The sequence below is a fragment of the Lissotriton helveticus genome, chromosome 7 (assembly GCF_964261635.1).
Source record: "Lissotriton helveticus chromosome 7, aLisHel1.1, whole genome shotgun sequence".
Classification (NCBI taxonomy): Eukaryota; Metazoa; Chordata; class Amphibia; order Caudata; family Salamandridae; genus Lissotriton; species Lissotriton helveticus.
The window spans coordinates 806,001,028-806,028,709 of NC_136068.1; the positions used below are offsets into that span (position 1 = coordinate 806,001,028).

The following is a 27,682-nucleotide window of genomic DNA, read 5'->3' on the forward strand; positions in this document are numbered from 1 at the left end:
AAGAGTCTGTAATAGGCTGTGGAATAGGACCCTCTGTAATACCAAAAATTTTAGAGAAGTGGCTAACCCATGCTGCTTCGCCCACTGCCACCTCAATTCGGGGAATAGATTGTTGGTCAATTAAAAAGGGAGTTCTTACAATTTGCCAGAAAGTGGTAGAATCCTTGAGGGCGCAGCTCTGGTGGAGTTTCGCCCATAATCCCTTCTTAATAGCCTTCTTGCAGAGTTCGAGTTCCTGGTTGTAGGTCTTTCTTAATCTTGTTACTTCATCTTTATCCCCAACGGAACTGGACAGAGCTTTCTTTAAAAGGGAGTGGGCTCTCCTGGTTTTGGGGTTAAACCAGCCCTTTTTTGTTTGTTTGGTGCCTTTAATTTTACGTGAAAGTTCGTTCTTAATTACGTTAGTAATAGCAGAGAAGCTAGCCAATATTTGATCTGGTGCGGAATATGGACTGAGGCACACCTCTACTTGCGGAAGGGTGCGTCTCAGTGCTTTTGCTGTAATTTCCGCGGGATCTACTTTGTCCCACTTAATGGTATATCCATTCAGTTTATTCACCCTTAGTGTTTCTTGCGTTAGTAGCGTCGATATACTGCGCCGTTTAGGGGTAACAGGAATGATGATGGACATTGTATTAGGGAAATGATCGCTAAATGGATCATTTCCAGTGCTAAAGCTAGACATTTGGTCTTTAATATTTTGTGAGACTAGGATAAAGTCAATTAGGCTAGATAGACCCCTGCCATTAAACGTGGGTGTGAAAGCAACCGGTGGTGATACAAGCTCGTTTGCAAAACCCAGGTCCAGGTTAAATATTATCTCAGTTAAACAGTTCCCTGTCATGGTGTGTGGAAAATGTGTTAAGTTTAACCCCGTCTCATAAACAATTCCACATTTATTGGAATCACTTTCCTTACAAAGAGTTAAGTTAAAATCCCCTCCCCAGACTATATTTACGCTAGTAGTGGGATGTTTATGCCGTTCCTCCATCAAAGAAAGGGAAATAGTTTCCAGGACTGGGAGTACGTCTTGAGAGGGTAAATTATTATAAAAATGTACTATATAGTACATATGAAATTTACTGAGTATTCATTTAAGGATCTGGAAGTTTGTGGCATTTATGAGTTCTTTTATTCCTACAACTGGAAGTTCATTGGAAATATATATTGCTAGTCCACCTTTTGCTCTGCCACAAACTGAAGGTTGGGCGGAATAATTAAATGTTTTATAGCCTTGCAAATGGATAGGGGCAGTCAACCAGGTTTATTGTAGACATAGAATATTATATTGTCTAATGCCAGAAAGCCATGAAGGAAGGTCTACCTTTGTGCGCAGACCTGCAACATTCCAAAAAATCAGTTTGAGATGTGATTCGGCTTTTTCCAGATCTCCTGTAACCATATTATCAGAGACAACAGGTTGGGCTCTGGCCATAGTTCCGGTGTTGTAAGGCACAGAGGGATCCACATTTATAATAGACGTGTCTAATTGGGTTGGAAGATCGCTCACCATTAATGGTTTTTGTTGTTCAAAAACCGTACCAGTAGGGAGAGACTGAGTTTTTGGCTTTACAATTGTTTTGTTGGGATCAAACAATGTACCAGACACACACCCTGAATGGTGGTCTGTTGTGACCAGTCAGTCGTTTTCATCTAGTCCGGACAAGGGAATAAATCTGTTATTTAACTGAATGGGGTGAGACCAGAGATACTGATCATAGGAGTTACTACGGGCCAAATGGCGATTATATACGGGCACAGGACGTTCATTATGATAGCTGGTTAATGGCCTAGAATTGGGCTTGTTTGCCGTTATGGATCTAGGATAGAAATAGGTTAGCTCATGTGATGTGATACCGTTACTCCCATTATCCTGGAAATCATCTAGGATGTGTTTAACAGCTCTACGGTCTCTAAAGTTGATGATAATAGTGTCCCCCGTTATATCTTTTCTTCTACAGCCCAACCACGGAAGGCGCCTAACATGTAGAATTTCACCATATATGTGCGGGGGAAGGGGACGGTTGTGTTTGAGCCAGAAGACAACTTTGTTTTTAAGCTGAGAGAAATTTTCTCTTTAGCCTTCCTCTAGTGTTGGGCCGCCTGTTAGAACCACCACGTACGGAACCGCTTCTGGGGGCAGTTCTACCTGGTGGCTCTTATGATGTGTTGCCTTAGCAGAAACTCCCCTATCATCTTGGTTTTGAACAATAACTGGGGTAGTAGATTTCCCTCCCTCCTGAACCTTGTTTACCCTAAGGGAAGGTTTTTGCCGAGGTATGTTTGGAGCACTAAGTTTTAATGGATTTGCCTTAGTGTTGTTATTGGTTTTTCCTCCTTCCATTAGGGTAGGGGCAGTTTGGGATGGTACAATAATTGAGGGTGCGTGAACCCCTTCCTTTTGAGTGGTGGAAAGTAAGGATGGAACAGTGATTGGGGGTACTGGTACAGGCTTTGATTGTGCCTTTGTTATTTCTTGAATTTCCCTAACTGCCTGTTCCAGGGTCCCCAACTGGAGAGCTATCCCCTTCAGCCTCTCAATTAAAGGTAAGATGAGGGACCCAACTGTTTGTTCAATGCTACCCACTATATCAGGGTTAGAGTTTTCCTTAGTTGGGTGATGCTGAGAGATAGGCAGGACCGGTGTCATAGGTGCATTTGGTGCAGGGCCTTTGGAGGGTTTATCAGTAGCGTTTTTGCTTTTTTTCCTCAACGGTGTTCCACTCCCCCCTCCTTTCTCCGTTTTTTTGGTGGCGGACCTTGGTTACGAGTGTGCTTGGAATTTTTAACACTTTTTTGAGCAGTCTCTATTAGAGGTGATGACGTGGCCGCTTGAGTTACAACAACTGGTGGCGAGTTACAGATGGTGGATGAAACAATTATGCTTAGTTCACTGATTGTGTCTATTATGGAAGTTCTATCCCGCAAAAGCAATGGAATGCTATCATTTCTAGATGGTTCAAGGACCGGTCAGAGGAGGGCCTGATTACATAATTATCCAATGTTCCTCTGTTTTCCCTTCCTGCCGATACGGTTTTTCCCTTCGAGGTCATGGTGCATACTAAGTGCAAAGAGAAACGTGGAAAAGCCTTGCCCAACCTTAAGGGATTTAAACAAACAAAACAGTATACAGACGGCGTAAACACATATAGTTAGAGTTGTTACTTAAACTGTCCGCGGTGTGGATGTTAGGGTCGTCCCAGCCCATCCTCTTACAGCCTCTGACGGCCGCAGACGGCCCGCCCTTTGCCCGGGCTTCACGCGGCGCGGGAGGAGCACAGCTACTTTTGTGCGCCTCCGGGAGCGTCCAATGGCATAGGTGGGCGGGACTCCGAGGGATTGTGGGGGCTGTAGTCCCCCCCGCTCGGCGGCCGCGAGTGATAGGCGGCGGGGGGGGGGGACCGGGTGCCCAGGTGACAATGATCCCGAGAGCCGAGCGCCCAACAGGTCTGCTGTTCCCCAGAAAATGGGTGGCAAGTGGATTAACAAGATGCTCCAACAAAGTTCGATTCGTGGATAAAGGCTCAGAAGATAATGAGTCCTACTGCGTTTAAGGGTGCAGTCTCTGGAGCGCTATCTGAGACACCCCAACCAGCTCAGTCAGCAAAGTCAGTTCGGAGCACTCCCGCTCCAGTGAACCGTTACTCCAGCTGATCCAGCTCGGCGGAGAACGAGAATGGGTTTTACTCTTAATCAAGGAGCTCCGTGCTCCGGCCGCGCTCTTCTTCCAGGAAAAAGTCTCTCCCTCTGAATAGGGGAAACTGACGCCACAAGCTGTCTACGAAGGCACAAAGGGGACCAAATACAGCAACCGCCAGGCGGAACAGCGAGAGAGGGCTCAGGCGCCCGCCAGACACGGAGCAGCTCCCAGCAGAAATTGAGCACTGCGGTGGGTAAAAACCAAAGGCAGCCGCGTTTGAACACCACAGCCCGACTGCAGCTTTTCTCACCCGCTGCCCTCCAAGGACGAAAAGTTTGGTTTTCAGGCTTCAAGCTCCATCGGAGGGGCAAGGCAGCAAGTAAATTAGGAATATATCAGCAGATACTTCGATATCAGGTAGGGACCGCTCACTCAACCGCTGCTACTGAAATCTCCCTGAACGGGGCATAGTACGCCTCTGGGTGCCTCTTTCACAATCCGCGTGCTGCAAACCGCTGGCGTCTCTCTCTCTTGCCGGATCCCCGCAGCCGACTCTCACTGGTGGTCCTGCAGTCTCTGAGCAGCGTCCTAATTTGAGTGTTTCTTCTTCTTTTGTTGTTTATTCTCGGTTTGTCAAATTTAGTATGGAAAGATTGTCAACGGTCTCTACCATCTGGGTCTTCTCTTCTTGCGAATTCCAAGGCTGCTTTTCTTCCCCTTCCAGCCCGCACCATGTTCTTCTTCTTCTTTTTCGGGTGGCTTGCGTTTCCCCCTCTGAGCCAGGTTTGGCGGATCAGGTTGAACTCCAAGTGAAAAGGAGTCTTCACTTTATTGCTCTGTCCTGTTGGTGTTTCATCGCCAGATTGTTCCCCCTCCGTTACTTCAGACTCGAAGGTCTCGACTCTTTCTTGTGGGGCAGCGATGTTCTTTTTCTTTAGTTCTCTGCGGGGTCCATGAAATTTCTTAGCGTACATCAGGATCCTGCCTTGACTGTAATCCTGTTTGTCTCTTTCAAATTTCTCCTGTTTCCTTTGCCGAATTTTCAGTTCATATTTAGCCAGCCGTTGCTTCATCTGCTCTCTCATCTCCTCCATTTTGCTTTTGTCGGTCTCTTTTGATATCTCTTCCTCTAGGTTCGCAATCTCTTTCAGGGCTTTTGCCCAATCAATCCAAGCGAACTGTCGGACATCTTAATAAAGTCATTGACGAAGGAAACAAAACGCGTCTGACTTGAACTGTTGTTGGCGAATTAAAGATCTGTTACGCTACCCGATTGGAGTGCTTTTGATTTCTTTGGAGAAAAGAGAGAAGTTGTTTGGAGCAATGAGATATATAGATATATATATATATATATATATCACCTAGGGTGATGACAAAAATGGAGAGCCCGATAGGGACCCGTTTCGGCACCTGCTTTTTAGAACTGCCGGTGCCGAGCACTGGCAGGACCTGGCCCACTTAAAACCCTGTCCCCCCCAAACGCTGAGAGCAGTCACTGTGCTACTCAACACCACTATCCAGCGACTGAGATATTATTTAGCATAAGCACATTACCTTTATTCCCTCTTGTGTTCCTAGTCTCTGGTGGAATTGGGAAAGGCAGAATGTGTTGAAACAGTGGCAACTGCTCAGTTCCACTTTCCTTGAGATGTGTTGTTGATTCCATGGGAATAAAGTCAAGGTGAGGTGACGTGGTTTGGTTTAGTACGTGCCTTCCATTTTACTTCTTTCATATTTTGAGTGGACTGGAGGTGAGGAGAAGATGCTGAGTGCAGTAACAATCTTGTTCTATTTCCTTCAATATATGTGGGACCTAGAAAGGCAGGGGAAGCTATAGAACTCCCTTTGCTGACCGTGCATATGATAACTTAATTTTGTCACCAGTACAGATGCCACAGCAGTTAACTGGTCCCAAACTGTTCTGCACAATGGCTTCCTATTTAAAATATGTAGAGTTACAGGTTACAAGAGCAGGCAGATAATTCTATCTCGTAATAAATGTTTTGTTTTGTTTCTCGTCTGGTCAGTCAGACTTTAGCAATGGAGTGTGAAGAGCACTCTTTGTGTGCACGCGCATGGGGGTTCTTTAACATTCGAGGCCATGCCACTTACAACAATACGGCCTCTCTGTACTGATGACTTCCCCCGTCACTGTTGCTTCATCGACGCATTAAAAACTCTGTGTCCCAGGTGTTATTTAACTAGGTACATTACAAAATGTCACGGAATCAGCTTCTGTTTCTTGAGTGGTATAATACTACCTTTTTTCCTTCGTGAAATAATTTATTTACATTTCGTTTGCAGAGAGCCTGTATAGTAGCAAGTGAAATTGATTGGGATAAATGAGAACCGACAGGAGTGGAGAAAGTCTGTTTGCTAACCGTCTGGCTAATATTTTATAGTGCAGATGTAACATGGATTAGGGGTGGTATGAATCCATCTCAAGGAATCTCTCCCTAGTTTATATAGGGTTATTATTATTATTGCTTCATTCATGGAGGGGGCAGCACTCCCCTGTCTCTTGAGTTATTTAACATCTCCAGCAGTTGGGCATCAGTATAGCCCCATAACTAGTGTAACTTTATTGCGGTGACCCATCGCTGCCAGACGTTTTTCCTTCTTACTGGCCCTTCAGGACTGGTGTAATTTCTTGTCGCCCTAACAATACTTCTAGCAGGGTTCCCTGATCAGGGGAAATTATATTAAGGTCTGTATTACATATATACCTTCTTTGACATTCAGCAGAGGGTGTGCCATAGCGTCCATACAGTCTGAAGTAAAACCTAGGTAAGCTTCATTAATGTCTAATTGAGTGTTCACAAGTGCATTGTCTCCATTTCCTAATAGTGTCTGCCAGTAATTTTACCAGGTATTGAGGCAGGTAACCTCACATACACCTCACACACACCCATACACTTCACTCACACCCATTCATTCACACACACCTACACACACCCATTCACAACACTCACTAATAAATACACATACATTCATACATGCACGCATCAAACAAAACAAACACATAAAACTTACCTCAACAGTAGCTCGGACAGGGAAGCCTCCGAGGTCCCACAGGGGTTGGGACTGCTACCTTCCCTCATTGTCAGACCTACAGTCAGCCAATGAGGGAAGATAGCAGTCCCGATCTAGTTGCGGAGTGGGATAGGGTCATTGAGACTACTGACCCCAGCCCACTCTGTGACTAGGTATCACTGATTGAGGTACGGCCCTGGACACTTCGGTGCTTATAACTGAAGCGCCCAGGTCTGAGTCAATCGGTGATGCTTCCCCCTCATCATGAGGGGGATGGCCTCAAGGCACTTTTGCCAGGCTAAGGATGTCACACCCATAGTGCTGTGAAATCCTCAGCCTGTCAAAGTTCAGCTCAGACAGCCAGGAGCCTGCACATTTAGCACATGTCCAGATAGTCTTCTGGTCTGGAAAAAGTTGGGGAAGTGGCGTGGACTGTCAAGCCATACGGATGGACCACTGCTGGTTCCTAAAAATCCTGTTGTGCCCTCTGAACTAGCCAACTAGGCAAGCATTTTCCTGCGTTATCACCATCACTATGTTTCCTGGCTTTATAATTATGACACCCTTACTTATCCACCAGTTCCGTATTTTGCAGAGTTAACAATAGACACCTAGTCTCATTGGTCATAGCCTCTAATATCAAAACACACGCAACATACTCTCCACAGCAGCCATCTCCCTTTACAACACTTTTGTAACTCCACGTTGCATACTCCTGCTCACGTTGCATACTCCTGCTCAACCCCCTCATAGAGACCTTGAACGCTTCCCATACGCACTCAGATCCGCTAGTGGTCCTTTTGTTCTCCATGAAATAATGTAAGATTGCAGTATGGAGAGAGTCTCAATGGTACGTCACGGAGTGCTGCAAGCTGCATCAACATGCTGGTATTCGAGCATCCAACTCCATTACAAATTTTAGGGGACAGTGGTCGTAAATATATATTCTGAGGCCAACACTTAACTCCACTTCCACACATCAAAGAAACAGATCGATTCTCGTGTGCAGCATATGAACATGTGAATAGTGGGAATATTCCCTCACAGCTGGGTACAGCTTCGACCAAGCATCCTCCAATCCCCATTTAATGAACTATCATGTGAATCTAATTGCTGCCTATGTCTTCTTAAGTGGTGGTAATAGTGACCGTCTAGTTCAGTATTAAGAACATATTTAAAATTATCTTCACTGCAACGTATCACACTCTGGACTCTGAGCTACCGCCTCAGCCACTATATCCAGAAAATCGTGCTGGGCGAAATTTGGCACATAAACATTTACCTGTCACAGAAGGCACCCACCTAATGTTCCTTCTAAAGAAGTATATCTGTCCTCCTTGTCGCTGATGTGTTTAGATAGCTGAAATGGAATAACCAAATAAGTATGCTGGGCAGGCATTTCTATCCCCTTTTTCCAAACGACCATCCGCCGCTGCCAAGGATATCAAAGCTTAAACTCCATTCAATATCCCACTAACGTCTTCATGTAGGTGCTACCTTATGATGCACAAAATTAAACAATCTGCTTCCCCAACGATCTCCTTCCTAGGGACCAGTGACAACTCGGATACAACCACTATAACCACAAACAGATCAAACAAAATAATGTGTACCTTTTAGTCAGTGAGCTAGGTATTGCTGAAGGGGTACGGCCTACTTCACACTAATGTCTCAGGCACATCCATTCCCAGTTTAGCTGCTAGGTAACTCTAGGACGTGACAATTGATCCTCCATCTTTGGTCCCACCCTTCCTGCCACAACATTCTCTTTAAAAATCATCTACATATTACGGCTTAACATACCAAGGCCATACAAAGTGTGGCCATTCCAACCTACATGGATGTTAAGTAAATTAAATAATCTTAACACTGAGATGTTTAGAACCCATCACATTTTGGATAACCATTGAGACAGTTTAGATCATGGTATCACCACATCTGAGGTCCTCAGATTCACTATTGGCATGTCCAGTTTCTCAGTATCCTCTTCCTCTTTTTCAGACCCCGAGAATCACTGCCAGATACATCATCACAACCAGCAGGAGGAGATATTTCCAGCTGGCTTTACGCAAACTCGCTAGCAGCTGTGATCTTCTTCGGACACCAGGTAGAAACTTTATCTAAAAATTTGAGCAAGTCTTCCCTTGAATAGCAGTCCATATGCTTTCCTGATATCATAGGAGGATTCTTGTTAAACAGCTCTCTTGCTATTACTCATGTGATAGTTTTGGTTTATTTTCCTAAAAACATTTGTAATGACTAGAAGCTGTATTTTAAACTTCACCGTAATCTGTTGCTGATGGTGCTTGGTTCATGATGTAGCTAGCACACAGGTCTGTGTTTAAACGAGTTGTCCGCTCATACGGCGAACAGGTATCAAAACAAGATTAATGTTGCTTGTTTTCTTTGGTTACTATCAGCTAAACAAAATGTCATCAAACTTGTAAGCCTTCACCTATATCCCAACCCCTGGATATCTTGTAGCAGGTGAGGTCTTTCTGATTGTACAACACACACATTTATGAAAATTCCTTGTGCTCATTTATAAATAGACTCAGAGGAACCTGATAGCAGATCTGTCACAGTACAGAAGGTGGGCTTTGACTCCCTATCAACAACAACCAAATGTGGACCTGGTATGTGAAGTAGTTCAGGAGCAGGGCCACCTCAGTCACTCACTTTAAAATCTTTTAAATAGGCAGAGATTTAAAATTAAGTTGGGAACTATCGTGAGCAGGAAATGTGAACATACCTGATAACCAGCTAGTTTTATTTTTTGGTATGGTTCACAAAAGTGCATTGTCCCAAGTACTACTTCCATTAATTTTGTTGGTTTCTAACTTGGTCTTACTGGGGTTTGTTTTAGGACTTTGAAAAAAATTGTTGTTAATGTTGTCCAAAATCATGTAGGTCAGAAATTCTATCTTACATAATATGATCTGCCGGGCTATGTAAAAAGTCCCCTGCATATCTTAGTAAAGCCAATATGATCATTTTCTGGCTTGTCGGTGGCAATGGGATGGCCAGTCTCTAGAGGATGGTCTTCTGCCCCCTCCTGGAAGGGACAGGGATATATAGTTTTGTTCCTGGTTACCATGGTTGCACGGCAGCTATCCCATGACAACACATTGCTTATGTGCGAGTGCATGGTAACACTTATTATATTACATATAAAATAGATCTTAGCCCAAAGAGTATACTTCTCTATGAGCAAGAAAAAGGCCATGAATTTCATGCTATAAAGGATAGCAATACGGTGGGTGCATAAAAGAATTGAACTGAAGTGATGAGTGAATATGGCATACCTGGATTTTGGACTGTTAAGTGGAAATGTTCGGAAGTGAGAAAGGGCATAGGAACAAGCAATGGCCATGAAAGGAAAATATGTAAGTATTAGAACATTTGTCACAAGAAAGGTGCAAATCTAATAAGTTAATTCCCCAACACTCAAAAGAGATAAGATGTATTGGGCAGGACTGAGGGAGAAAGTGTTATAAGTCGTATGTAGATGATTGTGGTGGGATCAATAGGAGCATATGGCAGAGCAGACAAAGGTATTGGCTAGATATGATCTCTACAGATCTGACCTGGAATCAAGAGTCAAGTTGGGGTCCCTGTTGACCCTTAGTTCTGGAGGTGGAGATTAATTGATTCTGAATGGGTGCCAGAAATTAATTAGATGGGAGATAGGTGTGCTTTCTTTATTCAGAAACTGTAGCCTCATCCCTTCATTGTGTTTTAGGCAAAGGCACTTGCTGTTTCTTCAATGATTTGATGACAGTTGTGCAGGCTATAACATTTTGAGTTGGTGAATAGGTAGACTTCTTAGTAATCTGATGTGTTTTCTGCTTAAGTTTAGTACAGGAGATTGTGGGTTTTTTACTCTCCACAAGGGGCATACATGGATGTTCAAAAGCAATGATGACCAGACTTGTCTGTATTTCAATTCATTATTGAGTTTTTCCAAGGCTATATCAAGAGTGGGACAATGAAAATAAATACACAGTCAAGTCGCCTCACAGGGCAAGGAATCCAAAAAGTAAAAATTCAAACCCATAATCAATCTGCATACCAGGTCTCTTGAAGGACCTGCACAACAAAGAGAAATACCAGGAATAGCAGAGTATAGATCTTGTAGAACAGACACAGGAGATGGGCAAATAGGTAGCAACTCCTAGTTAAGCAACTTAAATGGCGGGGAAAAGGGAGAACGCAACCATCGGGGGGGGGGAGAGGAACAATCTCACACAGTGGGGAGAGGGAGGGGAAAACCCCACTTTCTAGCCCATCCAGGTTTATTGCCCCGACGCGAGAAATTAAAATAAGATGGCCGGCTGTCCTCCACGTCCTCAAGAGCAAGTCAAAGTGATCCATCCTGACCAGGTAAAAGCAGAAGAACGATGGGGACCTAAGTCCCTGGAACCTCTGGAAGTAAGTGCTGAGAATTAAACATAGGGGCTTACATGAAACATGGAGGAAGACGAGATACTCAAGAGGGCTCTTCGGTGTGTGGGTGTATGTCTCCTCTGTCTTTTAGAAAAGAACCCCAAAGCTCCTCAAATATCTGCAATTTATCATTTAGCTTATAAATAAGGTGTTCAAAGCATGCCATGTCATACATGTTGTCCATCAAGGTCTGTAAGGTGGGGTTTGGATTCGAATTCTAGTGTTGCAGAATCACCAATTTGGCTATCCCTAGGGCATGGAGATCCATCTGTTAACATGTTGGGTCTCCGAGGGAAGATCAGAAGTTTCGTGCAATAGCACTTGCTGGGCTCCCAAAGGCCTGTCTAACCCAACGTCCTTCCTCATTTGGTACCAAACCTGCGACGAGAAGGCTATGAGCCAGTCACATTACCATAAAATGTGTATGATATCGCAGTCTGTTAAGCCACATCTCTAACATCCACGCTAAGACGAGCACTGTATAACATTGCCGGGGACCATTGCCAGTGGTGGAGGATCTTAAAACATATATACTTAAGACATGCTTCCCATGATCCCTTATTATAGTTAGCCAGAAGGGTATCCCAGTCATCATCCGAGAATTGCGTATCTAGGCAACGTTCCCACCATGCACATAGTGCTATAGAGGTGGAAGAGGAGAAACAAGGACCCAGCAATGCAGCATACAAACTTGCAATAGTTACCCCTAAAGTTTTTCAAAGTGTGGGTACGTTGACTAATGGGCTAGCTAGTGTAAGGCCAGTATGCGCTTTCCCCAAGACCTGTGATAGAGAGTGAGGCAATTGATTGCTTATCCATAACTTGGAACTTGGAATTGTAAATTCCCGTCTTATTCCGGGGAGCGAGTTGATGGAACCTTTAGAGACAAGGTCATCGATGTGGTGAATACTATGGGTAATCCAGATTAACTAGTAAACTTGTAAACTTGGAGATTTATAGAGCGCAGTTGTTGCCCGAAGGCGTCCAAGCGCTAGGATAATCGTGACCTACAGAGAACAGGGGGGGGGAGGAGAAGACAACGGTTTAGTAGGCAAATGTGAAAAGGTGGGTCTTCAGATGCTTGCGAAACGAGGTAAGGTTCTGGGTGGCTCTAAGATGACATGGTAGAGCATTCCAGGCCTTAGCTGCGTTGTACATGAACGTCCTTCCGCCGGTTCTAGATCTTTTTATTCTTGGGACTACTGCTAAAAGAGTCTGGCTGGAGCGAAGACTACGATTTGGGATATAGTGAGTGATCAGATCAGGGGTAATGATAGGTCCCATGTCCCAGAAAGCTTGATGGGCTATACATAGCGCTTTGAACAGAATCCTCTGCCGGATCGGTAACCAATGGAGGCTAGTCAGTCCGGTCCTTACTGAGTGTCTGTGTGGGATTTTCAGTAGAAGGCGAGCTTCACTGTTCTGTACAGTTTGGAGCCTCCGAAGGGTGTATTCTGGTGCACCCAGATAAAGAACGTTATTAAAATCAAGACGGGAGTGAATGAGCCCTTGAATAGCAGCCTGTTTGGCTTCCAGGGGGAGGAGAGGGAAGATTTTATTTAGCACTCTCAGAATGCCAAAACATGTAGCTGATAGTTTTATGGCTTGGACATTGAAGGACAGTGAACTGTCCAGCCATACCCCAAGACTTTTGATGGTGTTTTTTGGGGTTGGAGGCGGTCCTAGGCATGAGGGCCATAGGGAGGGGGAAAGTGCCGGCTCTGAAGGTCCTAGGAGCATCAGCTCAGTTTTATCTCCGTTTAATTTCAGGGATGATGACGCCATCCAGTTCCTCACTTCCTCCAGGCATTCTCTGAGCCCGCCTGGCGCAGTTCGAGATGCCTCCTGCGCCAGTGAGACCACCAGCTGCGTGTCGTCCGCGTATGAGATGATTTTAACTCCAAATGGGCGGACGACGCTGGCCAGTGGTATCATGTATAGGTTGAATAAGGCAGGGCTCAGAGAGGAGCCCTGAGGAACTCCACACTTTAGAGGTCTACTGGAGGAAACGGAGTCGCCATCAAAAACTCTGAAAGATCTATTCCCCAGAAAGGATTCAAACCATGCCCAAGCTTTATCCTTAATCCCCACACAGGACATGCGGCTTAGTAGGGTGTCATGACACACTGTGTCGAAGGCCGCACTTAGATCAAGGAGGATCACTGCCACTGATCCTCCCTGATCCAAGATTTTTCTCGCTTCCTCTACAACCATGAGGAGGGCGGTCTCTGTCCCGTGCTTAGGTCTGAAGCCCGTCTGAGTGGGATCCAGTATGTAATGGCCCTCTAGATAGTTCACTAACTGTTGGTTTACGAATCTTCCCCCCCCTCCGACCATGATGGCTGCATTGCTCCACAATGCAGCTTTAGAGTCAATGCAGCTCGGAACTCGCACCAACCGATGAGGCCTATGCCACGCTTACTGGAAGTATGAATGACAGGGTTGAAGAGAGGGGTAATCACATTATCCAGAACAATGTCTTCCAGACCTCAGTTAATGTGCATCCCAAGGTTTTTTAAATGGGACTAAAGCCACTTAAATGGTAAGTTACCCAGATAGTCTCGGTGGTGGTGGGCCTTATGGGTAAGGCCTCACATTTCGACCAGTTCATCTTGTAGCTAGAAAAGTGGGAGAAAGAGTCCAGTTGAGAAATCACAGTGGGTGCTGAGGGCAAGATGTCTGATGATGTCAAGAGAATTTTATCCACTTAGTAAAAAGCCTTAACCTCGCCCACTGTCGTGTGAATGCCTTCAATGCTGTCAATAAATTGAATATTTCTAAAGACAGTATTTATTTCTCCTGTGTATCCTTCGCTGTCTAGGGACCACTGTCTTTAGAAATACTGTATATACCCATGGTCCCTGACCAATTGCTCGATTGGGTTTCCCTTGTGCCTTGAAACATCATTACATTGAATTGCAATTGCTTACGGTTCCAGAGTCAGCAGAAACAACAGCGGAGAAAAAGGACACCCCTGCCAGGTACCACAGTGGATGTCACAATATGGGGAGGAGAATCCCCCCACATACAAAGATTTAGTGGGCGAACAGTACATGCCTCTGGTTAATGTGATAACGTTGCATCCTATACCCATACTCCCCAGTCGATGCAATTAAAAGCCTTTTCAACATCCAAGGAGAGAAGGACCCTCTCTTCCACCTCCTCCTTCACCTTCCAAATAATTTGAGCAAGATTGGCAAATGGTTGGTTGAGGAGAGTCCAGGGACAAAACCCACCTGAGAAAAATGAATAATGGCCGCAATAACTTTATTCAAGCGCGTCGCAAAATGCTTAATGTCCACATTTATTAAAGAAATCTGGCGACAGCTAGTGAATTTTAGGTGATTATTCCCCAGTTTCGAGAGCATCGAAATTCGAGCTCTGAGGAACTCTGGAACAAAGTGCCCATTGTTTAGGGCCTTCTGATAGACTGAGACTAAGATGGGGATGGTCTGGGCTTTGGTAGCTTTATAAAATTCTGCCTTAAGGTCATCCTCACCAGGAGCTTTCCCAGTGGGCATGGCATGGATTACCGAGGCGATTTCCTCTGCCAAGATCTCTCCTTCCAATTGAGCAGATTGGGCAGGGGTCAACTTTGGTAGCTGCAGGAATTTCAAAAAGGAAGAATCGGCGTCTGGTACTGAAGGCGTTCCAGCCGTGTAAAGGGAATCATAGTATTTCTGAAATTCTGCCACTATTGCTTTTGGATTGGTGACAAGACAAACCTTCGGTCTTGGATGGCAGGAATTGGCCCAGAAGAGTCTTGTTGGCGGAGTTGGTTTTCACCCCTTTGGTAATGTCTCTGTTGTATGAGGAAGAGGCATTTCTCCGCATCTGTTGTGCAGAGTGTGTTCAATTGATATTTAGCCAGCAGAAGCTCCCGTACAGTGAACAAACTCATAGAGGTGTAAGAAAATGTTAGGAACCGGATCTGTGTTTCCAGATGCTGTCTGGAGTCTGAAATACTCGGCTTGGTCAGCGCCAAGTTCCCTCATTAACATGCCACGAAGGACAGCTTTCCCTGCCCCCTCACAACGTGTGTGCCGAGGCCACCAGACCCCTGTTATCCTCTAGGTACCAGTCTACATAGTCTGTGATCTGACTTTTTGCCTTCCGGCCTTTAAAATTAAAGGCATTGAGTTGCCAAGGTCCTCGCTCAGGTGTACGCGGATCCAGGTCTAAGTGCAACTCTATCAGGTCATAGAGACCCCGCAGAGGTTTATATTCACATATGCCAAATGCTGGGTTTCTAAAAGTGTGCAAAGAAAGTAGTAAAGGAGGTAAAGGTGTAGACTCTAGCTTGTGGATGCAAGAGCCTCCAAGGGTTGCAGAGATCATGGTCCTGCATCAGGTCACATAGGGCGTGGTTATAGTGTAAATCCCGCCTGCTCAATCTGTCCAGGAAACGGTTGAGTGCCGTGATCCATTCCCTTCCAGTGCTGTGACTGCTTGGACCCTATTCTGTTTTCAGAATATGCTGGCAGCCTGTGCTTCCCCAGGAAATCTAAGGGTGACTCGCCATATTTGTTGGCACCTAGCTCGCAATCCGTTCAGAGTCCATTCATGATATAAGATTTAAGGAGGATTAGGTGATCACCAGTGTCAAAATGGCAGAACTTTATTTTTTGTTGTTGTGCCCACCTATGTGAGATCGTTAGTGATGGATTTCAATGCAATATTCATTGATTTACCCTAATTGTGTTGTGCAAGAAGGGCATTAGAGGCAACACAGTGTTTTAGCTGAGCATATTTAAGACATTCTAGACCACCAGGAATACATTAAAGGTAACATTACAAATGTTTTCTTGGATGGGACAGCTAAATATATTTGAGTGGAGTGGAGGTTTCAGCAGAGTGCTACAATAGAGTAAAGGGGTTAATTCAAAAAAAGAAGTAGCAGAGAGGAATATGGCACTCAATTTAGATATGGCTAGCGAGGATCAGTTTTAAAGCTGAATATGTAGAGGTACATAGGGGAGAGTAAATAAGCATGCTTTGTGTTGGAAAAGGGCATATTTTAGACAATTGCATCATTGAAGTGACCCAGAAAAAGAGACGCAAATTAGAATAATTTTGGTTAGCAAAGTATAGATTCTAAAAAGTAGATTCTGCGGAGTAGAAAAGGGTGCAGATTAGATGAAGACTTGCTTATCTCGATTCCATTTGCCTTGCAGCAAGACTGTGGAGAGTTGGGTTAGAGTTAAAAGGGGCTTGATAGAGAGAGCAGTGTAGAATAAAATATTTATAGTAGGGTTACATGAAACACTTGCCTACACTCTGGGGAAGGAGCAGCTGTTTAGGTAACTATCCACTTCTTTCTCTTCTTCCCACTTGTTATTCCATAAGCAGTATATGGTTTAAACCCTTGCTGCAAGCAAGGTGAGAACTGAGAAGGAGTTGTTTTTAGCTACTTAAACAGTGTTATTGTATTTCAAAGTGAATCAAATTAACGTTTTACCTGACAAAAGTATCACAGCAATCGCCACCCTGCTCCCACTACCACAATTTATAGGTGGCGAGGGAGTCTGCAATGAGTGATACAATCCCTTCAAGTCTGTTGTGCATGTCTTGAAAGTGACTGGTCTGCCCCTGTGACTCATCGCTGCCCAGGCTAGGGTGAAATAGTTTTATCCTCCCTTGTTATGGATGCACAGTCACGAGAACTCCCCCTAGTACTACTGAATACATGCATGTATGGCTTTACTGGTGGAATTCCCATGGTTCGCCCATACCCAGTGAGTGAGTGTGTGTTCCAAGTGGAGGGCAATCCAATGGGTTTCCTATATTACTAGATCTTGATGATTGCTGCGATAACTCTACACAGTGCTGTATATTCATGAAATGCAACACCGTGCTAGCTGAGAGATTTCCCTTGCCAAGGGATCTGTCTACATACTCTTGAGTATGGTCAGGCTACTTGTAGAGCTGAGTTCATCTAGACTTCAGCATCATTTTTATATTGTGTATGCGAAATTGAAGGTCTCTTTTAAATGGGGTTTCTCCTCAGGAATTTGTTTGCAATCCTCAGTTATAAGTGGATAGGAGGTTGCCGTGTATAGTATTTTGGCTCTGTTTACAGTCCAAAATATGCGTCCTGTTAAAATCCAAACCTGAAGTCTGCCCTTAGCTGTGCCAACTCTTTTTGATCCTGTGCATAAACGAACCAACTGCGGTTTCCTTATTCTTTTTTCCAACATGAAATCAAGTGAGTCAATTACAGTTGTTAATCAAACAGGAAAAAGAAATTGTTATACTTCCAGCACTTTACGTTATGTGGTGGAGGAATGATGCATGTTCTCTAATTTGTGTTGCAATGTCACTGTGTGAGGAAGTTACAAATGCATTGAAGAAATCAAATTGCGGGTTTCATTACTCAATTTCTAAGACAGAAGGTACAGTGATCTAACATTATTTTGTTCTTCTGTTCTGTGCAGCAGTTAGTAATATATTGTTTTTTTACTCAAGACTTAAAAAAGATGTGTATTGTATTTAGCTTACGTTTTCCTGCAATTAGAGACCATTTTCTTTTAGAATGTTGATATCTTCCGTTTTTTGCTACAAAGCTTTGCGAATAATGATGATAACTTAAGTGTAATAAAGAAGATAGGCATAGATGCATCCAGCATCCATTCTGCGAATCCTAAATAACGAAAAATAACTAATCGCTTAAAAGAAATCGCAGAATGGGATGCATCTTCCAAATCGCAAGCTAACTGCAAATCGCACCCGCCCGCAATTGCCAAATGCGGCTCTGCAAAAATTCCTACAAAATGGCAGTCGGCTCTTTCCAACCCCCTAATTGCAAATCAGCAATTTCCGATTTCGCAAATACCGAAATCGCAATGGGAAGTCGCATTTGTAGCCCAATGATGACATCACTACCAGGAAGTAGCCTGCTCCATGCTTCATTCAGACCACAGAGCTGGACACAGGAAGAGGCAGAGCACTGCCCTCCAGGAGCCACACCCTGCAGTGCCCATACAGGAGTTGAAATCAAACCACAATGTCCCAGGAAGCTGCAGGACCATGTGCAAAACCCTCCAAGCGCAAACTCAAGTTCAGTGAAAAAGAACTTGAGTACCTGATTGAAGGAGTGAGCAGGGACCACGATCAACTGTTCGGGAAGCTGTCCCGGAAAGTGCCCGAGGCATCCAAGAGGCGCATCTCGGTGCGCATCAAGGCAAAGGTGAATGCGGTGGGAGTCACCCTCCGGTCCATCGATGATTTAAAAAAGAGGTGATACGACCTCCGAGGCCGTGCCAAGGAACGAATAGCTGATAGACTGGGGGAGACAAGGAGTACGGGAGGGGGACCCTCCACGGTCCCTGAAAACACCCCCATGGAGGACCTAGTGGAGGACACCATACACCCTGAAGCCTGCGTGGGCGGGACCCAACTGGACACCTCCCGCACCACACACCAAACACAAGGTAAAAGAGGCATGCTACTGCGACCCCGTACCCTAAAAATGCCCATGCTCCCAGTGCAATCCATATTTGTGACCACAGTATTCCATTCCCGCTCCTCCAAAATGCCCAAATGCATTGTTGAATCTGTAGTGTGTTAATGTGCCTTGATAGCCACACACAGCCAGAATAGTCAAGATACACAGACCCCTAAAGCCAGCCAGGGAATGCAGACATTAACCAATAGCGAGCCTGCGTGCATGTTGCAACATCCCAGGTGCCTGAATCATGCCAGTAATCATGCACCACTCCACATCACCGGTGCTGCGGATACTGACACGTCGACAGGGACATCCTCCACATCGCAGAGACACCTGACGAGACTGAGGGGGAGAGGCAGCCTGCACCTGCACCGACACCCAGGGCCACCCCTGCAGCTACATGCGGAGCACAACATCATGTCTCGGCGCATATGGAAGTGGAGCAGACCCCACCCCCACCCAAGAGGCAGACACGAATCACAGCAAATGTGTGGGCCCACGCATGCAGCAGGTCAAGGCAGCGCTCCGTGCCCACCACAGCAGCCATGGAGCAACACGCACACAACGTGGGCCTGGGCATTGAGGCTCAGATGCTGCGTGTGCACCGCAAACAGGCACAGCACATGGCAGCAATGCAGCTGCAGCTATACAAAACAGCACGCAACATCAGTCTCCTCGCAGAGAGTGCGCAGGAACTGACCACGGCGGTGAAGGAGAGCAACCAGCTGATGGTAGCGCAGCAGGACTTCACCCGCAGACGCCACAGGCAGCTGCTCACACGGCTGTCAGCCTACACCCGTTCCAATCACCTGATCGGGAATGCCACATCCCAGCTCTCGCGAAGATCATTGGCCATGCTCTCAGATGGTCCAATGCTGTGCTGACGTAGCAAGGGCCCTGGAGCAGGTCACCAACGCTGTGGAGCACCAACAGGCGGCAGATCATAGCAATGTAAGTGGGGGGGGATGATGCCAGCGACGAAGAGGCATCTAGCCTCAGCAGCCTGTCTGTGCCGGTGCAAACAGACAGGAGGCGCGGTGCCCGACCTAAAACTGCATCCCGACAGTACCAGCCTAACGTGGAGGGTGAGAGGCGACAGGGTGCGCACGGCAGGAGGCGCTAGTTTCATGACATTTCAGGCTGTGCCGTGGTGAGGCAACCATGCACACCAGCTCAGGTTACATGACCTTGGATGTTTAAAAGCCGTACCCTTATTTGTTGCTGATGGAAGCACATTGAGACTTTGTGATCGATCACTCACTCATTTCCTTCACCATTAACATCGGTTCCCCTCACAAACACCCCCGCCCCAAGAACGTTTTTGCGCGTAGCTGGAATCGTGCTGACTTGTCTTCCCTCTCTCATTCCCTTGCTTCTTCTCCCCCTGACCTCAATGGCATTTCTCTTGATTCACAGGCTGCTGCAGTTGGCAACTGGCTTTCGTCTGCCTGCGATCTAGTAGCCCCCCTCAAGCTAGTTAAGTCCATTCGCCCACACGAGGCCCATCGTTGGTTCAACTCTGAGCTCAAGGTCCTTAAATTGGAACTCGGACGCTCTGAGCGCCTTTGGCGCCGTAGCTACTGCCCTGACCTCAAGGAGAAATATAAATCTCTTCTTAAAGAGTACAAGAAAGCCATCCTTGTGACTAAGTCTAAGTACTTCTCCGAACAAGTAATCCTTTCGGCCAACAAATCTAAAGAGATTTTCTCCTTGGTCAACAATTTGGCTACTTCTGATCGTGCTTGTCCTAACTTTATTCCTTCTCAGGCCCTCTGTACTTCTTTAAACAACTTCTTCATTGAGAAGATCGTTAAAATTAAATCCAACATTTCTATCACTCCTTTTACCCCACTTTACTCTGCCCCCTCTGTGTCTAATTCTTCCTTCTCCTTTTTTCCACCTCTTTCTTTGGACTCCTTTTTAGTCCTGCTCACAAAAATCAAGTCCGGCTCTCCTACTGACTGTGCCCCTGCTCGCATTCTAAAAACTCTCTTTTCTTCTTGCCCTGCTACCCCTCTTTCCCTCCTTAATGCTTCCCTCTCCACTGGATCGTCCCTTCTTCATTTAAATCTGCTATTGTTTCCCCCATTCTTAAAAAACCTGGTCTTGATTCCTCCCTCCCTTCTAACTTCAGGCCCATCTCTCTCCTTCCCTATCTTTCTAAAATCCTGGAATCTTACGTCACTTCTTGTCTTTCCACTTATGTTGAGCAGAACCAACTTCTCGCTTCTCACCAAGCGGGTTTTCGCTCGGGTCATTTGACCGAATCGGTGGTGCTCGCCGTTCTTGACGAGCTGAAAGCCAAGGCCGACACTAACTCTCCCCAAGCTTTGGTTCTCCTCGACCTGTCCGCTGCGTTTGACACGGTCGACCATAACATTCTTTTGGACCGTGTCAGCGCAGCGGGCATTAGAGGTGCTGCCCTTTCCTGGATCACGTCCTTTCTAACAGGACGTTCACAAGCTGTTCACCTCCCTGGTTTTTCTGCCCTTCCCCTCTCGGTGCCCTGTGGGGTTCCCCAAGGCTCTTCCCTTTCTCCTCTTCTCTTCAATCTTTATATCCATCCACTTATCTCTTCTCTTCTTCAGCTGGGGGTCTCGGTGTTTAATTACGCAGACGACCTCCAGCTTGTCTTTGACCTTTCTTCTTCTTCTCACTCCCTATCCTTTTTTCGTTCCACCATGGCTTTTATTTCTGGGTGGATGGGCGCCAATCACCTCAAGCTCAACCCAGACAAGACTGAGCTTGTTCTGACTGGCGGCTCATCCAGCCCTTGGTCCTCTGCTTTCTGGCCCCCCTCCCTTGGTTCCCCTCCCACCCCGGTTGCCTCAGTTAAAACATTGGGCATCAAGGTCAGCCAGGACCTGTCCATGCATGGCCAGGTCAGTGCTGTAGTATCTTCCTGTTTTCTTTCCCTTCGGTTGATCCGAAAAATTCCTCGTTTCTTTTCCCTTGAATCTCTTAAAATTATCATTTCTGCCCTCATCACTTCCCGCCTTGATTATGGAAACAGCTTGTTCGTGGGCATTCCTGCCTACGAAACCCGCCGCCTCCAAGCAATCCAAAACCAGGCGGCCCGTCTCATCTTCCACTTGCCCAAAACTCATCATATCACTCCTGTTCTCAAATCCCTTCACTGGTTACCCATTCTGCAGAGATCCTTGTTCAAACTAGGTTGCCTTGTTTACCGGGCCCTTGATCGCTCTGCACCGGCGTTCATCAACTCTCTTATCTCCTCCCACACCCCTGTCCGCACTCTCCGCTCATCTTCTTCTGCCTTTCTCACGGTCCCCCGTTTCCGCAAAACTCGCACTGGTGGGTCTAGATTTTCTGTTCTTGCACCCCGGTTTTGGAATTCCCTCCCTCTTTCTATGCGTTCTATTCCTATCTTTTCACACTTCCGTAAAGCGCTCAAAACATTCTTGTTCGCCTTGGCCTACCCCTGTTAATTCTCCCTGGCCTCGTTTGTTCTGCCCCCCAGACCTCTCAGCGCCAGGAAGCCGTTTGGCCATCGTGCGCTCTACAAATAATTTCATTCATTCATTCATTCATTCAAAAGCTTTATTTTGACAACAGATCATCCTCATGTAAATCATTGATGTGGCTTGCATGAGTGCAGTGTTGTGTGAGGGGTATGGGTGTACTAGAAATAGTTATGTGTGATGTGCGCCCGCGCCTGTGGCCTTCAGCAGGATTCTCCCCGTATGCATGATGCACATGTGCAGGTGGCAGGTCGTCCCCCTCCGACTCACTACCAGACACCTCAACAGGTATCCTCCGCTTGGTGGCAAAGTTGTGCAGCATGGCACACACGGCCACGATGCGGCAGCAGATCTCGGGCCGGTATTTGAGGGCCCGCCAGTCTTGTGGAGGATGCGGAATCTACTCTTTAACATGCCAAATGTTCGCTCAATCACATTTCTGGTGTGTATATGCGCACCATTGTACCTACGTTCCTATGGTGTTGCTGGGTTGAGGTATGGGGTGAGGAGGTATTCACGGAGGGCGTAGGTGCTGTCACCTGAAGGGAGGAGCAGAGGGTCCGTGCCTGTTGTGCGCGACAACATGGTCTTAACATACTGTTAGTGGGCATGTGTACTTATCTAGGAGATGTCCCTCGCCAAATTCACCCCTGACCAAGCGGGTGTGTATGCAGCTGTGCCGGAAGATAAATGAATCATGCGTGCTCCCTGGGTATTGCGCCACAATGTCTGTAATGATGGTCTTTGCATTGCAGACCACCTGAATGTTGAGGGAGTGATATGACTTGCAGTTCCGGTACATGTATTCGGTCTCTGCAGATGTGTATGTTGGTTCAGTCGATGCAGCCAATTACATGGGGGAAATGGGCAGTTTGATAGAAGTCCTGTTTAGTTGGCATTAAGTCCTGTTGGGAAGGTGATGTTGTGATGAATCTGGCTCAGCATGGCGTCCAGGAAACTCTGTAGGCAGCGTGAAAGTGTACTCTGGGATACACCCTCTGCAACTGCGACTATCCCCTGGAAGCTGCCGCAGGCCAGGAGCTGCAGGCAGCACAGGACCTGGACGTGGGTGGGCACGGCATTGGTCCTCCATGTTGGGAACTGCATCCGGGGCTCAATGTCAGTGATGAGCTGCAGGATCATTGCCCCATTGAGCCTGTATTTGGAGTAGATCTAATCTTCAATCTGTCCCAGTAGTGTAATCCGCAGCCGGTAGATGCGTTCATGGATCCTGCGTCTGTACTGGGCTGCAGCCTGGAGCCTCAGCCGCCTTGCCACGATGTATAGACATGCCATTGAGACCTTCCTCATGCTCCTAATGAGTCTCCCTAAGTGAGTTGGATTTAGCCAACACCTGTTTGTTATTTCCAAAGAATTTTTTTTCCCACTTGGACTTCATGGTTACCACCTGGTTTAGCTTCTCCTTAAATTGCGACTCTTATTGAGCGAATTATGGTGTTTTCGCTATTTGCGATTGCTGATGCATGTGGATAGCGATTTGTTTGCTAATTCGCAATTTGAATGCGAATTCACTATTTAATTTGCAGAATATGTGGAGATTCGCTTTTAAGTAATCGCAGTGGGGGTTTCTACGGGTTTTGCGATTCTTAGTTTTGCGAATTCGCTAATTGTTGCTTTTCCACTTGATGCATTGCGGAAGTGGATTTTGCAATTGCAATCGCTGTTTCGCAGTGATTGCGAGCGCAAATACGCTAGATGCATCTATGCCTAAGTGTTCTCGAGGCTCATTTAGCGCCTGAGGATGAGCTGCTAAGACCCTGGATTAGTGGATGCAGTACATCTACTGGCCATGTGGCATCTCCAAAAGTGCTTCTGCTAACACGACAGGCGTATTTGCTAAATGCCAGCACTCCGTTGATGCACGAGAGACTGGTTGAAAAAGTATTATTATTATTTTTTTTAATATAAATCAATTGTGGTAATGCACTGGGAGTTTTTTGGTAGACTCGGGGGCACTGATCACATGTCCCTGCCTTCGACCTCCATGCTGTGCCCGACATCCACAGTTGGGAAATACCATGGCATTTTTTATTGGAAGGCACATTCTTAATAGGGCAGGCCTTCAGATGCAATGGAGCTAGCTGTGTTTCAGCAGCTGCCCCATTATGAATGTATTTTCTGTTGTTTCTTTGCTGTTGAAGGCACCGTGGTGCTGCCACCTCTCAATGAGTTGATCTAAGCTATGTATCAGCTCTTACCATTCAAAAAGACTTTTGAGCGTATCTTGTTCGAGTAATTCACCACAGTTGATTTTCTCTTGTCAATTCTTTATTGAGTGTTACAATAAATTAAAATAAACATGCATTTTTACTAAAGTCCACTATGGACAGTTACCTCGGGCCTTAACTGCATAGTATGAAAACACATACAATACATTTGCAGCAAAATCTCACTATCCTTAACTGCATAGTATGAAAACACATGCAGTACATTTGCAGCAAAATCTCACTTGAAGTAGAACAAGTCATGAAACCTAAATTAAGAAATATATATGGTAAGGAGGCACACCAAGGCTGGCTGGTCATGTCAAAGTTCTTTGCAGCCGAAATCAACTGGGACAAGAGTGAAGCAATGCCCAAGTCTAGAAACATGACTGCTCACTCCCTCCGGGGTTATCCATTTCAATGGGTTCTCACCAAAATGAAGTACCTGGGCATTTTGATCAGCTGCAATATCAAAAACATGATCATTGACAATTTTAAAGATCTTACATGACCAGATGCATAAGGACTTTTCAAAATGGTCAAAACTACAGTTCTCTCTCTGAGGCAGAATCTAAATCATTAAAATGGTGGTCATGCCATGGTTTACTTAAGTATTTGGGATAATACCACTTGGACATACTTGCAGAGTGCTCCGCAACATCAACACCCTAATTAGGTATATATGGTAAGATGGCGCACCATGGCTGGCTCTGTAAAAGTTCTATGCAGCCACACCCTAGGGAGGCCTACAACTACGAAAGCTAGAATTATACCATGTTGCTCAACATTTATCCCAGATAGTTTATCACTTCTACAGCAAGCTGGAGATCCCAGATTGGGTGATGATACAAAGAGCCCTGCCCGGAGGTGTGACTGACTCTTAAGTGATTTACAAATGTCTTCTCTGGTATTTGGAGTTTTAAGTGTTGAATCGCCAAGTCCTCAATTTGGGAGTTACAGGCTGTAGGTCCAGATATATAATCACTGGAGCCTGATCTGATATGTATTGAGCTCTGATTTAACATGAGGACATTTTTGGGAGTACGCTGACATTCCCTAATAAATAATCAAATGTTGTCTCGGGACCATACAGGTTCGACAGAAATGTGTATTCCCTGTCAGTGGGGAGCAGGAGCTTCCATTGTTCCATTAGCGAGTGATCTACCTGTAGATGCCTGAGGTATCCTCTGTCATTATTACTCTTAAGGTCCAGGCAAGCTGACCTGTCTTATAGGGATCCTTTGCTAGGTTCTAGGGACCACCAATGATAACCAGGATATGACCAAACTCAGTCAATAGTTTTCTCACACTGGAGAAGAAGTTTACTTTTATGTTGGTGATAGCGTATGTGGACCTCAGAAAGCAGGAGTGTTTTGCAGCATCGGTTTTATAATGGCATAGCATCCATCTGAGTCAAGCCTGGTTTTCTGAAGTTTGGCAGAGAGGTTCTTGTGACTAAAAATAGACAACCCACTGTTCCTCCATAATGGTTGTTTAGAGCTCGACGCAACCCCAGTTGGGTCCGATTCAGAGGTCGCTGTTGCCTGTCCTACCCATCCTTGTTACAGTTTGAATGCTTCCTGCTGCGATACATGGGCCTCTTGTAGGAGGGCAGTGTCCTTTATTTTGGATAGCAGATAATACTGCATAATGCCTTTGAAATTTAAGGGACGGGGCAGTAGGTCTCTATTTGTATGCATGAGCTCAAGATGCAGTTCAGTTTGCGCCTCTGAAAGGCAGAAATAGTGCCAGGGATCAACAGGTCCTGTTCACAAAGATTGCTCGATGTGATATGAGAGTTTGTGGGTTCACACAGTCAGACGAGGCTGGGTAATACATTCTGGAAAATGTAGCACTCAATAAAACATAAAGGGAGTGTAATCAAATGTTTTGAAGTAGCAGCAAATGTTGCTAAGAACCTCACGTTTTAGCAGGATGAGTCTGCCTTTGGAAGCCCTGTAGCCACTCGTATGTGCTCAAATGACTGTCACTGAAAGATAAACCGTTCACCACAGTACATAATACTGGATATGTAAATTGTGCAAAGAAGGGAACGTAGATGAGGTGGGAGATGATCTCTGTCTGGGGGACAATTCCTTTCTCTAGCTCTTAAGCAGAGATCTGGATTTACCTCTGTCTCTTGCTGCAGATCTATCACTTGCAGATTGTTGGTTCCGTGGGCAGAAGTGACAGCAGACCATCTTCTCAGCGATTGGTGACTGTGAGGTGGCTGAGATGCATGGTGCTACTAGCTAGTTTTCTGGGACAGATATTTCAATCTGTGGTGATGTAAGAGTCTCTATGTAAGTTTCTAGTTTTAGCACTCCGGGAATTGTCTTGCGCTGTCTTTCAGAATTAACAATCATGGTAGCAGGGTCCAGTGAGCTGTATTTTTTCCTCTTTCCTTATGAAGGGGGTGCAAGTCTAGGAACTTTCTTTGCATCATACTGATCTCATAGAAGAAAGCAGCTGCAAGGCATACTTTCTGTATATATATATATATATATATATCTCCATTTTTCACAGTTAGATACTAACGGGTCTGGCAGATTCTTCTGAGGGGGCACACTAAAATAGGTCAGGAGACTTCTCTCCTGGTCCTTTTGATAGTGCAGAGTCGGTGTGCTCTCTAGAATTCAAGTGGCTGGTGAAGATCTGAGTCAAGAAGCTTTGGTATAAAGGCAGAGAGGAATTGTATAACATTATGCCCTTGCCTGATTTCGGCAGACCATACAGTTGAATACTGTCCCTGCGACTCTGATCTTCCATATCAATACCTTTTCATGTAGATCTCCTCAAATGTCGCTTCCAAGGCAGAAACCCTGGTCTCTGTCATTGCCATTTAAAGCTTAAATATTGACATTTCTGTATGGATGAATTTCAGTTCCTTATTTGTTTTTGTGGTCTACAGTTCCACCATGCTAATAAAGAATTTAATGCCCTTCATGTTTTTTCAAGTAGTTCCTTATTAATTTTACAATACGTGAAAACGTTTTGCATTAAAGGTCTGCACAGTAAAGTGTACAATGTGGCATGGTTCATTTCTGCATCATGCTGTCTGTCTATCTATTACTTATCACAAAAAAGAGCCCACGGGTCCAGAACATAAGTCTGAGGGGCATGTGGAATGTGACAACCATGCTAGAGAGGGGGATCCCTTTTAAGGACGGTTCCCCACACACACCAGAGGTGTCATGCTTCATCATAGGGGTGCCTCCTCGCGTCAAGAGCCTAGTCTTAACGCGGGCTAACACCCCCTCGCTGCGAGGGAGGAGCTCAGGGATGTTTTATATTGGAAGGGATGGTTATTCTAAAACCCTATTTGAGCGTGGTGTGTTGTGGGTGGGGTGCAGTGCTAGAGTAAATGTGGTTAAAACTGACTACAAGGTTATCTATGGCAAGCTTTATT

The 27,682-nt window shown here is 45.6% G+C and overlaps 1 protein-coding gene across 16 annotated transcripts in view; it reads left to right on the forward strand.

Moving 5' to 3' along the window:
* Positions 1-27,682, forward strand: part of MACROH2A1 (macroH2A.1 histone) — a 232,281-nt gene that overhangs the window by 13,731 nt on the left and 190,868 nt on the right. For 9 of the 16 annotated variants that reach the window (XM_078653250.1, XM_078653238.1, XM_078653255.1 and 6 more), the window contains exon 2: positions 8,675-8,780. The exons of the other annotated variants lie outside the window; for them this stretch is intronic. The gene's annotated coding sequence lies outside the window, so the exon portion shown is untranslated. The remainder of the gene's footprint in view (positions 1-8,674; positions 8,781-27,682) is intronic. 16 annotated transcript variants of the gene reach the window in all.